General features: G+C 41.6%; 1 long non-coding RNA gene across 2 annotated transcripts in view; it reads left to right on the top strand.

Annotated features, from left to right (window-relative positions):
- LOC120405602 overlaps window positions 1-10,762 on the top strand; it is a 51,301-nt gene that overhangs the window by 969 nt on the left and 39,570 nt on the right. The gene's annotated exons all lie outside the window — the stretch shown is intronic.

Raw genomic sequence — 10,762 nt, 5'->3', positions numbered from 1 at the left:
GGGGTGTAGGAGGGGGTCGGAGTGCAGGCTCTGGGCAGTAGCAGGATGTCCCTCCTCTGGTTCCTATGTGGAGGTGCAGCCAGGCAGCTCTGCGCACTGCCCAGTCTGCAGGCACCAACCCTGCAGCTCCCATGAGCCACAGTTCCCAGCCAATGGTAGCTGCGGAACCAGCACTTGCAGCGGGGCCAGCATGCAGAACCCCCTGGCTGCCCCTAGGCATAGGAGCTGGAGGGGGGACGTGCTACTGTTTCCGGGAGCCAGGGCCAGCTCCAGGCACCAACTCAGCAAGCAGGTGCTTGGGTGGCCAATGGGAAGGGGCGGCAGGTCGGGCAATTTGGCGGCGGGTCCCTCGGTCCCTCTTGGAGGGAAGGATCTGCCGCCGAAGAAGAAAGCAGCGTGGTGGAGCTGCTGCCGATCACGATCGTGGCTCCCCCCCCCCCCCCGCTGCTTGGGGCAGCGAAAACCCTAGAGCCGGCCCTGCCAGGAGCAGCGCAGGGCCTTCCTTAGCCCTGCTGTGTCACCGACCGGACTTTTTAACAGCTCGGTCAGCAGTGCTGACCAGAGCCAACAGGGTCCCTTTTCAACTGGGTTGAAAACTGGACACCTGGCAACCCTAAGTCTTCCTCGCCCTGCTGGTGTGCATCACAGGGGGCTGTGCGGCCTGGCAGGGGTCACGGTTCCCGGAGTGGTCTGCCTGGCAGAGAGGTTCCGGGCTGAACTTGGGGTACCTCATAGTAGTTCTGCTTTGCTCCTCTTCAGCCGCTTGCCCCAAAACCTTCAGAGCGGGGGTTGAGGGTTTGGATGCAAGCTGCTGTGGTCTCCCTGCCATTTGAACCTGCGTTGGCAGTGTAGGTTTGTCACAGTTAATGCCATTTTTTCATGTGGGATGTCCTAACAGGTGTGTAAATCCGAGCCATGTAAATACAGGCAGTCCTCAGACTTACGACACAATTGGTTCCTTACAATTGTGTCAAGTCGTAATGTCGTAACTCAGAACCGCAATCTACTCCATTGCGGGATCGAGCGTCGTAAACTCGAATCGGTGTCAATGTAGAAGCGTCATAAGTGCCATTCATTGTAACTCGAACATCGTAAAGTCAAGGACTTCCTGTACCTGCAAAACCAATCAGCGGCATGAAACCAGCAAGCTCAGCCGTACATTGTATAGGACTATGGTCACCAGAGCTCTCTGTTCAACACCATAGCCCAGAGAGAGCATCCTTACAGCACTTAGGACATGTCCCGTCCAGGGGTTTGATTAAGTGAAGCGACAGCTCTCATTACACATTTATCAGACCAGGCATGTCTATCAAATGTTAATATAGAAATAAACTTGGATAAGTGTGCTGGGTATTTTTGCATGTGAACATACTTTGTGTTGAATAAAAGGTAACCAAATATCTAGCTCTCTGTCTTCTGTCTATTTTGCTGGGTATGTATTTGGTGTGTGAATTTTCCCACAACTACCACCTATGGTTTTTGAGCCATTCCTCTACAGTTGGACTGTTTTTTCTTTTTTGTTCAATGAGAGGCTAGCTATAGCCAAGCAGCTACACGGAGCTGAGAGATTTAATTTTTTATTTCCTTTTGTGTGACCATTTCTTCCAAGAAGCTCCAGGAGAATTAGCAAAGAATCATTTGGTAATAAATATCCAACAATTTGTGATACTTGGTTATGGATTGCATCCCAATACTCTCTAATGACTGGACATTTTCATCATATATGCATAAAATCTCTTTCCCTACAATTTTTGCACCACTTATCCCCATTCAATGTATTTACCGGGTATACTGTGGTTCGTGATTTGGATTAAGGTCTGGATTATTTGCTATGGGTGTCATGGCAAGGCAAAATAACTTCTTTCTAGTTATATCCCAAACCCACAGAGTGGCCTTTGCAAAAGGATGTGTGTATGGTTTGGGCTGACTGGCTTGATTATATCATAGAATATTTGGAACAGCTACTCCATGCTGACTAATGGGTCTGTATAAAGTATCTGTGCTCACTCTAGGTCTTTTCTTATTCCATATAAATTCTGACAGCCTCTGTATTTGTGCTAGGGTTTTGTCTGGGATGATCACAGAAGGATTGAAACCAGAAAGATGGCCTTGGCAAAACTTTCATTTTGACTGAGACTGTTCTTAATCAAAAAATGGCATACTTTCTCCAGCACTCCAGATTTTTTTACATTTGCTGAAGTAGTGGATTGACATTTAAATCACAGAGCACTTATGTGTTGTTTGAGATTTGAATTCCCAGGTATCTTATAGGGTTTGCTGTTCATTTGTACCCAATATTTTTTCTGGAGGAGTGACTTTTCAGAGTCTGGTAAATTTATAGCTAGCATTTCATATTTGGCAGATTTTCCTTTAAATCCAGATGCTTTCCCAAAGTCTTGGATTTCTTTAGAAACTAATTTTAGGGAAATACTTGATTTAGATAAATATTACATCATCTGTATATAAAGCTGTTTTCTGATGTGCTCCTGGAAGTTTTAGTCCTACGGTAGATTCATTGTCCCTTAGCCTCTGGGCAAAAAGTTCTAGGGCCAGTGAAAAAAGTAGAGAGAGAATGGACATCCCTGCCTAGTCCCTCTGTGTAGTTCAAATAGGAGATTTAACTCCATTACTTCATACTTTGTGTAAAGAGCAGTTTCCCATTTAAGGGACTGGGGACCAGTGTCCATACGGGGCTGGATTAGAAACAAAAAGTTTGCTATATTCTATCAGAGACTGTCTCTGCATCAAGTGATAAAATAAATTCATCTTTTTTTGGTCTGGCATTCTGGATGATTCCAAGTATTCTCCAAATATTATTGGACATCTGTCTATCCTTAATGAATCCAATTTGATCTGGATTTATATAAGCTGAGAGCATGGACTGCCATCAGCTCACTAGTTTTTTGCTAAAATCTTTTTCATGATAAGGGCTGCAGGTTTGTCTTGGTGGGAAGCAATGTCATGGATACTGTGATTTTCCTGTTTGTCCATTATGTGTTTTTGTGTCCATGATTTTAATAAACGCACCTTGCAGCAGCAGCTCCTGCCCTGTGGAGCTGGGCATGGCTCCCCGCTCTGGGTGTTGCAACTTGGTGCACATGGTCACAATGCCACTTAGGTTTGGCCCAGCCACCCTGCCATCGTGATGGGGAGGCAGCAGGGCAAAATATGAGTGAGTGGAGCTGTGACCCCATGGGCCAGCCCTACGGGACAGGAGCCACTGCTGCGGGATGAGCGTGGGGCATGCTCTCTTCATCCCCCTTCTCCATCCCAAGCTCCCTTTATTTGTCAAAGTATTTTTTATTAAAAAAAAATCACAAAATTTTACTAAATGTACTGTGACTGCTCTGTAATTTTTTATTAAAAAGTGCTGTGACAAATCTGCAGCCCTAGTCATGGTTCAACAATGATACGGGCCTATGAGAGCTGCACAACAAGATAATGTCTTTTCCTACTTCAGGGAGAACAGCCACTGCAACTTCTTTCATGAGCTGTAGAAATACCACTCCTAACCAAATAGCATTGATGGTGCCTCTCAAGGGACCCTCTTAAATACCTTGCAAAATTCAGCTGGAAATCCATCAGGTCCTGGAGCTTTACCACTTTTCATACTTGCTACAGTCTCTAAGATTTCTTCTTCTATTATTTATCAGTTTTGTTTATCTTGGGCATTTCTGCTACCTCCAGATATTTTTGGATAACTTCAGAGCTTGGTGTATCTGAGATCCAGAGGTTTTTACAATAAACAGCAAAGATAATATGTATTTCATTAGGTAAGAACACACCATTTTTTGCAGTGGAGACACCCGCAGTGCTGGCTGCCATCTCAGTGATGCTTGGAAATGGAAATGACAGTTTCAGAGATCTATGTTTTAAAAGGTTTTGTTTATGATTTATCATATGTTTGTACAGCACCCACCACAAGGGGGCCCAGCCTAGGTATGGCCTCTTGGTACTACTGCACTATAAATAACGATACTTTAACTGTTGGCTGCACAACATCCAGCTGTAATTTGACCCTCTAGGGTTTACTCTGGGAGGCAACCATATGATTTTAAAAGGGAAATGTCAAGGGGAAGGATATCGATTGAGGATAAGCCATAGTACCCAGACCCTCTCCAGAAACAACATTAAATACATGACAATCAAAAGGAAAAATCAACTCAGTTGTAAACAAGTTGAGGTTGCCAGTGCCTGGAATAATTAGCCACCTCCCAGATAGTGCTAACCAGCTCTACCTCTTTCAAGTATAACCCTGCTCATCACCCATAAAATTGTCCATGGTCTCCTGAGCAACACTGTCCTACCCTGTCCAATAACACTGCTTTCCGTCTCAGGTTCCCTGTTCAAGTCTGTTTGTTTTCCCTTGCCTGCTGACCTACAACAGTCCTGTGGAGAGATGGTTAAACTTTAAAACAATTTTAAAGGTCAGCTAAATATCCAAAAATCTGAATGCTTTTTTAAAAGTTTAACAATTTATATAGATCACACTCCATCTTGCAATGGTGGATTTAGACTATATTGGGCCAAGATCACCAAAACTGTAGCACTGCTTCCTCACATGAAAACCTTACATTTCTTTCTCCCCCTCCCATGACCTCCGTTTAAGTCAGCAGTGCATTCATATGAATTGATTCAGAATCATATCGCTAGTTAGTACTATTGCATCTATCACCACAGAAATTGAGCATCCCACTAGTGTTTAGGGATTTATCCTCACAACCACTTGAGTTCAATGAAGTATTATTATTCTCATCTTTTACAGATAGGGAACTGGCGCACATAAGATAAGTAACTTGCCCGTGGTCACACACGAAGTCTGTGATCGAACAAGGAATTGAAGCCAGATCTCTTGAGTCCCAGGCCTGTGACTTACTCATTGTCCATGATTCCTTGCCTCTGCTTGCCCCCATTTTCTCAGGTCTTATAACCTAAAGTGGTGTGAACCAGGGTACATTTCTTCCCTTGATTTTGTCCCAGCAGAAATCAGATGTGTGCTATTCTGTTTATTAATTTACTGTTGTATCAGGACCCAATCCATCTGCCAGGCCTGGATCCTAATGATCCTTCCTCTAGCCTTCACCCTACTTCCAGAAGTTCAGGATAATCTTCCCTCTCTGCTACTCAACATATCTCTTCTTCCACCTAACAATCTATTTCACTCTCCCTTCTACTAGAGCCCATTTCAATTCCCACTGATCACGTAGTCTGTTTCCGTGATCCTTCTGCTGCTATAACTCCTCTCTGCCTTTTAATATTGGGCTCAGCAGATCCAACTGATCCTCTCTTTAGCCCTGACCATATTTCTAGAAGCTCAAGGAAATCTTCCGTCCACGTACCACACATTACTCTTCTACCAGTTGACAAGTTAGGTTTTGGTACATTGCTCACTGCAAATTTGCTGGTGCTCTAAATCTTTCCCATTACTTGGGTCCGACAGTACATGACATGTATGTGTCTGACTGGAATCTGAAGAGCAATAAATCTTAGATGTTTTCCTACTGTTTGTCACAAGTGTGAACCGTGTGATGTACATACTATGGCACAAACAAGAGAGAGAGCCACAGTGCTGTTGGTGATTTGTCTTAAAAGGTAGGAGTGGTAGAGAAGCCAAAATGTATGAGGAGTGTGGGTTGGGGATTGGTTGAGGAGGTTTGGGTAAAAAGCTGACTGGCATTTGAAAATCCAAATTGGGAGGGATTGGTGAAATTGTGACCAGTGATTTTACCTTAACTGTTTTGCCCATTCCCAGTGTTGAGACATCCCAGAAATCTTTGAGTTCTGCTTCCTCTATACCTGACAGGAACAAGGCCCTATGAGCACACTTTTGCCCTGCTTTAAAATAAAGTTTATGGGAAATAAACATATTAGGAACATAAGAAAGATAAATGGTGCCACAGACTTGAAGGCATCACAAACACCCACAGGTAGGTGAAGAAAAGATATTTACTTTGCTTGAAAGTTTCACCCATGGGTGGAAACTCATCTCATACTTCCTGCTGCTTGCAAATAGCTTTTATGTTTAGTTTATGATTTATGTTAGCGTTTATGGCTGCAATTTCACACCAACTCAGTCAAAAAAAAAATTAGTATTGCCATAATTAAATTGATCTTTCCCCATGCTGAATTGTTTGAAGTCACTTCATTATATGACATTTTAAACCTTGTTAACATATTTGAATACAGACTTTGAGATGTTTATTTTATTTCAGTCAGGGATTCAAAGATTCCTAATCCTAAAGCAAACTAAAAGTTATGTGTCAGATTCAAAAAAATCTAATGGCTAGACAAACACAGGTTAGTGTTTTAGGATTGTCAGTCATTTCATTAATTCTGTTCAAAATCTAATACAGTCAAGAAATAAAATACAAACGTTTAGGTTGAGTAGGTATTGAGGAGGGGGCAGAAGTTACCCTACTGTATAAGCAGCAAGATGATGTTAAGCAAGTACTTTCTCCTTCCAAATGAAACAGCAGGTGAAATGTTCTAAGCACAGTAACATAGTGATATGCAGTAGTTTAGTGCTTGATGCCTCTCCTGTCCTGTCACAAACATATGTTACCACTTGGAACAGAACTCTCCCAGGTTATATTAACAAATATGTGATTTAGAGGGTAGTCTTCCCGCTGAAGATCTTATCTTGTGCTCCTTAGTCAGACAAAACTACTCTTTGATGGTTTCTTTTTTATTGCAATTGGAGTTTTCTTCAATAAAGACAGAGGGTAAAATTGTGGTCCCATTGAAGTGAATGGCAAAACTCCCATTGACGTTAATGGGGCCAGGATTTCACCTACAAGTACAATATTAGGCTCTGAGACAAAAAAGGAACCAAAACCAGGGCATGATGCTAGGTGCCATTATGCTGCTGATGGTGCCATTTTTGGATAAGATGAAAAATTCAGGTAGTGACCGCTTGTGGTCATTAAAGATCCTATGGTATTTTTTTATAAGAATAGATCCAACAACAGTGGAGCTAGTTTACCTCAATACTATTATACGGAGCTGGATAATTAATAATTGGCTAGTCTTCTTATCTATTTTTTAAAGTATCACAAACAATGTAATATTTTGGGCTTAATATGTCTTTCTTTTTATGTGTAGTAACACAAAATATATTAAAATAATAATTTAGATTTTGAAAAATCAACATAAAGACTGACACTATTTTATAAATTGGGGTAAAATGTTAATTTAAACTGAAATCCCAGATTTGAACACCCTTGAACTTAATTTTTGACATAAATGTAAACTTTGCTGCTTGGATGCTTTTCAAATTTAAACATTTTATATTTGCTAAGTATTATTCTGAGGATCACAGTCTCCTCTCACTTATACTGATGTAACCTGATTGCTCCATTGAGGTCAGTAGATCTTGCTTGTGTAACTAGGAATAGAATTTGGCCTTGATAATGAGAAGAAGCATATCTCATAATATGGAAAGTGTGAATGATATTTGAGAATAAGGTTTTTAATTAATAGTAGCCTTTTTAAAGCCACGTGGCTGGTAGCCCTAATGGTGAAAAGTGTCAGTTTCCTTTGAACAAAATTGATTGTAAAGTGGGGGGAAAACCTATTTAGCTAGTACACTTCCTGTAATTCAGTTGTGAGCAGTTCACATTTATGATATTACAAATTATTTGATCTACTCAGAATATGGGTCTATATTTTTCAGCATAGAGTTAATTGCCTAAATATGTGGTTTGGTTTTCAGAGGTATTTAGTAGCTGCTACTGAAGCCTATGAGAGCTGCTGGGTGCTCATCAGCATCTCTGAAAATCAGGAGTTTAGGACAGATTTTCAGAATTGGATATGACCTGTAAGTCCTGTGAGATGTTTTTCCCCGAACATCTTCACATGAAATAATATCACAGTACTCATTGGCAGAAACTCAGCACAAGCTTAACCCCAAACATTTCAATGTCTTTTAAGAGATGTTGTGTTTGCATATTCAAATAAAACGAAACGAAACCCATAAAATCCCTTATTTCAAAACCTTTTGCTGGTGTCTTTAATATGATAATCTCAGACTGTCAGTTTGCATTTATCAGCACATTACCTTCTCACTGGGGCCCAGTCCTACTCCCATTGAAGTCAAAGGCAATAATCCTTCCATCATTTGTGGGAGCAGGATCATGCACTAGCTCTGTAGTCTGAACTTTTAAAAAGGCTTTTCTGGCACTGATTAGAATTTGCTCAGTGAAGTTATTTGCAGTATATATCTGTAATACATGGACTAGAGAAACCTGAGAATTTTTCAGACCATATCTTCACTGGTGTATGTTTGCATGCACATGCACATGCTGGCTCACTAGTCTAGCAGCAATGTGACAAGACATCTGTGTCTGATCCTAAGCTTGATTTCTCTCTTTTAACCTCTTCCATTTTCAAGGTGACCAAGGAGTTTGGATCCCAATAATATTTATTCTAGTATCTTTCCTTTCACTTTTTCAAGGTGGATACTGGAAAAACATCTCAATACAGTACTGCCCCTCTAAGGAATAAGAGAGTTCACCTAAAGTCCGAGATCCATGGTATCACAGTTGGTGCTGGATGAACCTCTGGCCCAAAGGCTGGGAGGTCAGAAGCTATCAAGGTTGAAAGAACCTATTAAGCCTTATGAGGAAATGGTTCTTTACAGAAGTGGGACAAATGCATTACACTAAATATGGGGGACATATAAGTACGCAACCAATTAAAATACAGTGTTCTGTGGTGTACCTTTTTGATACTCCCTCCTCCCCTGCAAGGGCATGATTAATACACTCCTAAGCCCTTGGCACACCATGATATAGGGTCCCCCCTGGCTTTGTTCCACCCCAGAGACTTACCAACCCACACTTGAGGTGGCAGGGCCCTCTCCTTCCTTCCCAGAGAACTGGGAGGGTGGGCCTCCTTCCTGCTCAGAAGTGTGGCTACTAGCCCTTAACAGCAGGGATGGCCTCTTCTCCTCCCCTGCCCAGAGAGATAGGGGCAGCAGCAGGTACTTTCCTCATCAGCTGGTCATTGCAATCTTCTCCTGCCACACACACACAGTCCTCCAGCTGTGCTGGTGGTGTCAGGGCCACCCAGAGCAGTGGGTCTTGGAATTAATATCTTTGAAATGCATAGTTTTACAACTCTCAGATGTATTGTTTTAGGCAGGCATCTGTTACCTTCACATTTTCAAACTTTTCTTCATAACCATGAGGTCTGATAACTTACTTTTTAAAATTAAAACTGAGACTTCGATGTAATCACATAATTAGGATCTCAGGCCTGAGACATGTTATAATGGGCTCTTCAATCTAGCAGAAAAAGGTATAACATGATCCAATGGATAGACAAATTCAGATTGGAAATAAGGCAGGGGTGGGCAAACTTTTTGGCTCGAGGGCCACATCAGGGTTGCAAAACTGTACAGAGGGCCGTATCTGTGAAGATAATGGAGTTCAATCAGTGTTGCTGAAGGCCTAATGTGGCAAACAGACTCTTTTATTCTTGATAATTATGTGCAAGAAAGAAAGCTCTGAAGTTTGAATCGCAGATTCCTGCTTGAGTTTGCAGGGCTGGTAGTTGCATTTGAGGTGGAAGCCATCAAGACACAACGAATATAGCATACACCAGTGCCATTTCCTCAGAGTGGCATACACTGTAAGGCATATTGAAAACTTTACCTCTCCTTATAGGAAAACATAGCTTTCATGGTCAAATGGGTGACCTCACTACATGGACCAGGAAGACTCAGCACAAATAATATTACAGTCAAGAAGGCCTTTTCCAGAAGTCTCCTATCTCTTGTTTGCTTAAAATTTTATATGGCTGACACTGACAAGCCGTTTTCATTATTACATTCTGCCCATGTGCATCTCTTTAAGACCTCTGTCTTCCATGTGCCCAAGCTAGGGTGACCAGATGTCCCAATTTTATAGGGCAGTTGCGATATTTGGGGCTTTTTCTTATATAGGTAACAATTACCCCCCATCCCCTGTCTCAATTTTTCACACTTACTATCTGGTCACCCTCCACAAGCCTTCATGTTAAAATCTCTTCCAGGCCTTTTCCTTGTTACAGCCAGAACCATTGCTATTCATTAAGCATGTCATAATTCAATTGCATTAGCCCTGACCAAAAATAGACAGCTTCTACTCATTATTTCTTTCTCCCTTTGCTTCTGGTGTCCCCTGCTGGAAAAGATGGAACTTACTGGATGATTAGGGGGCTGGTAATTACTATTACATATAAATTAACCCCAAGCCAGTTTTAAGGAAACAGTACAATACAGAACGTAGCCCTCCAAAGGTTCGGTGTGACTGAAAATTGTGAAATCCTGATGTTCAGGAGAGTATAAAATTCCCCACACTATTAATAAAAACAATCTTCTGGAAAGCACTTTCCTTAATTGAAGGCAGAGCATACATCTCTTAAGAAGGAGTGGACTCTGAGGACCTGATTTTGATTTTCCTCTGTTTTACACCAAAGGAACTCCACTGACATAATTGGAGGAACTCCTTATTGACAGTGGTGTAAATAGCTGCAGAATCACAGCCTGAAGACTAGCCATCAATTTAAGATCCACATCTCTCACTCCAAGCGGGAAGAAGCATTTCCTTATTATCTGACTCCCCTACTCCCTTCCATCATTTGATGCAGCCAACTGAAACTAAAGTTTTTTTTAACTTAGTTCAACTCGCATAACTTCTTAAAAGAGACACAATCCAGTTAAAATTAATATTTTAACAAAACATTCCTTAACTGTGTAACCGATGATAATTTATAATGATTA

Source organism: Mauremys reevesii, linkage group 5 (genome assembly GCF_016161935.1).
Source record: "Mauremys reevesii isolate NIE-2019 linkage group 5, ASM1616193v1, whole genome shotgun sequence".
In the NCBI taxonomy this organism is placed as follows: domain Eukaryota; kingdom Metazoa; phylum Chordata; order Testudines; family Geoemydidae; genus Mauremys; species Mauremys reevesii.
The sequence above is the reverse complement of the archived record's forward strand: the minus strand, read 5'-3'. Positions and strand labels throughout refer to the sequence as shown.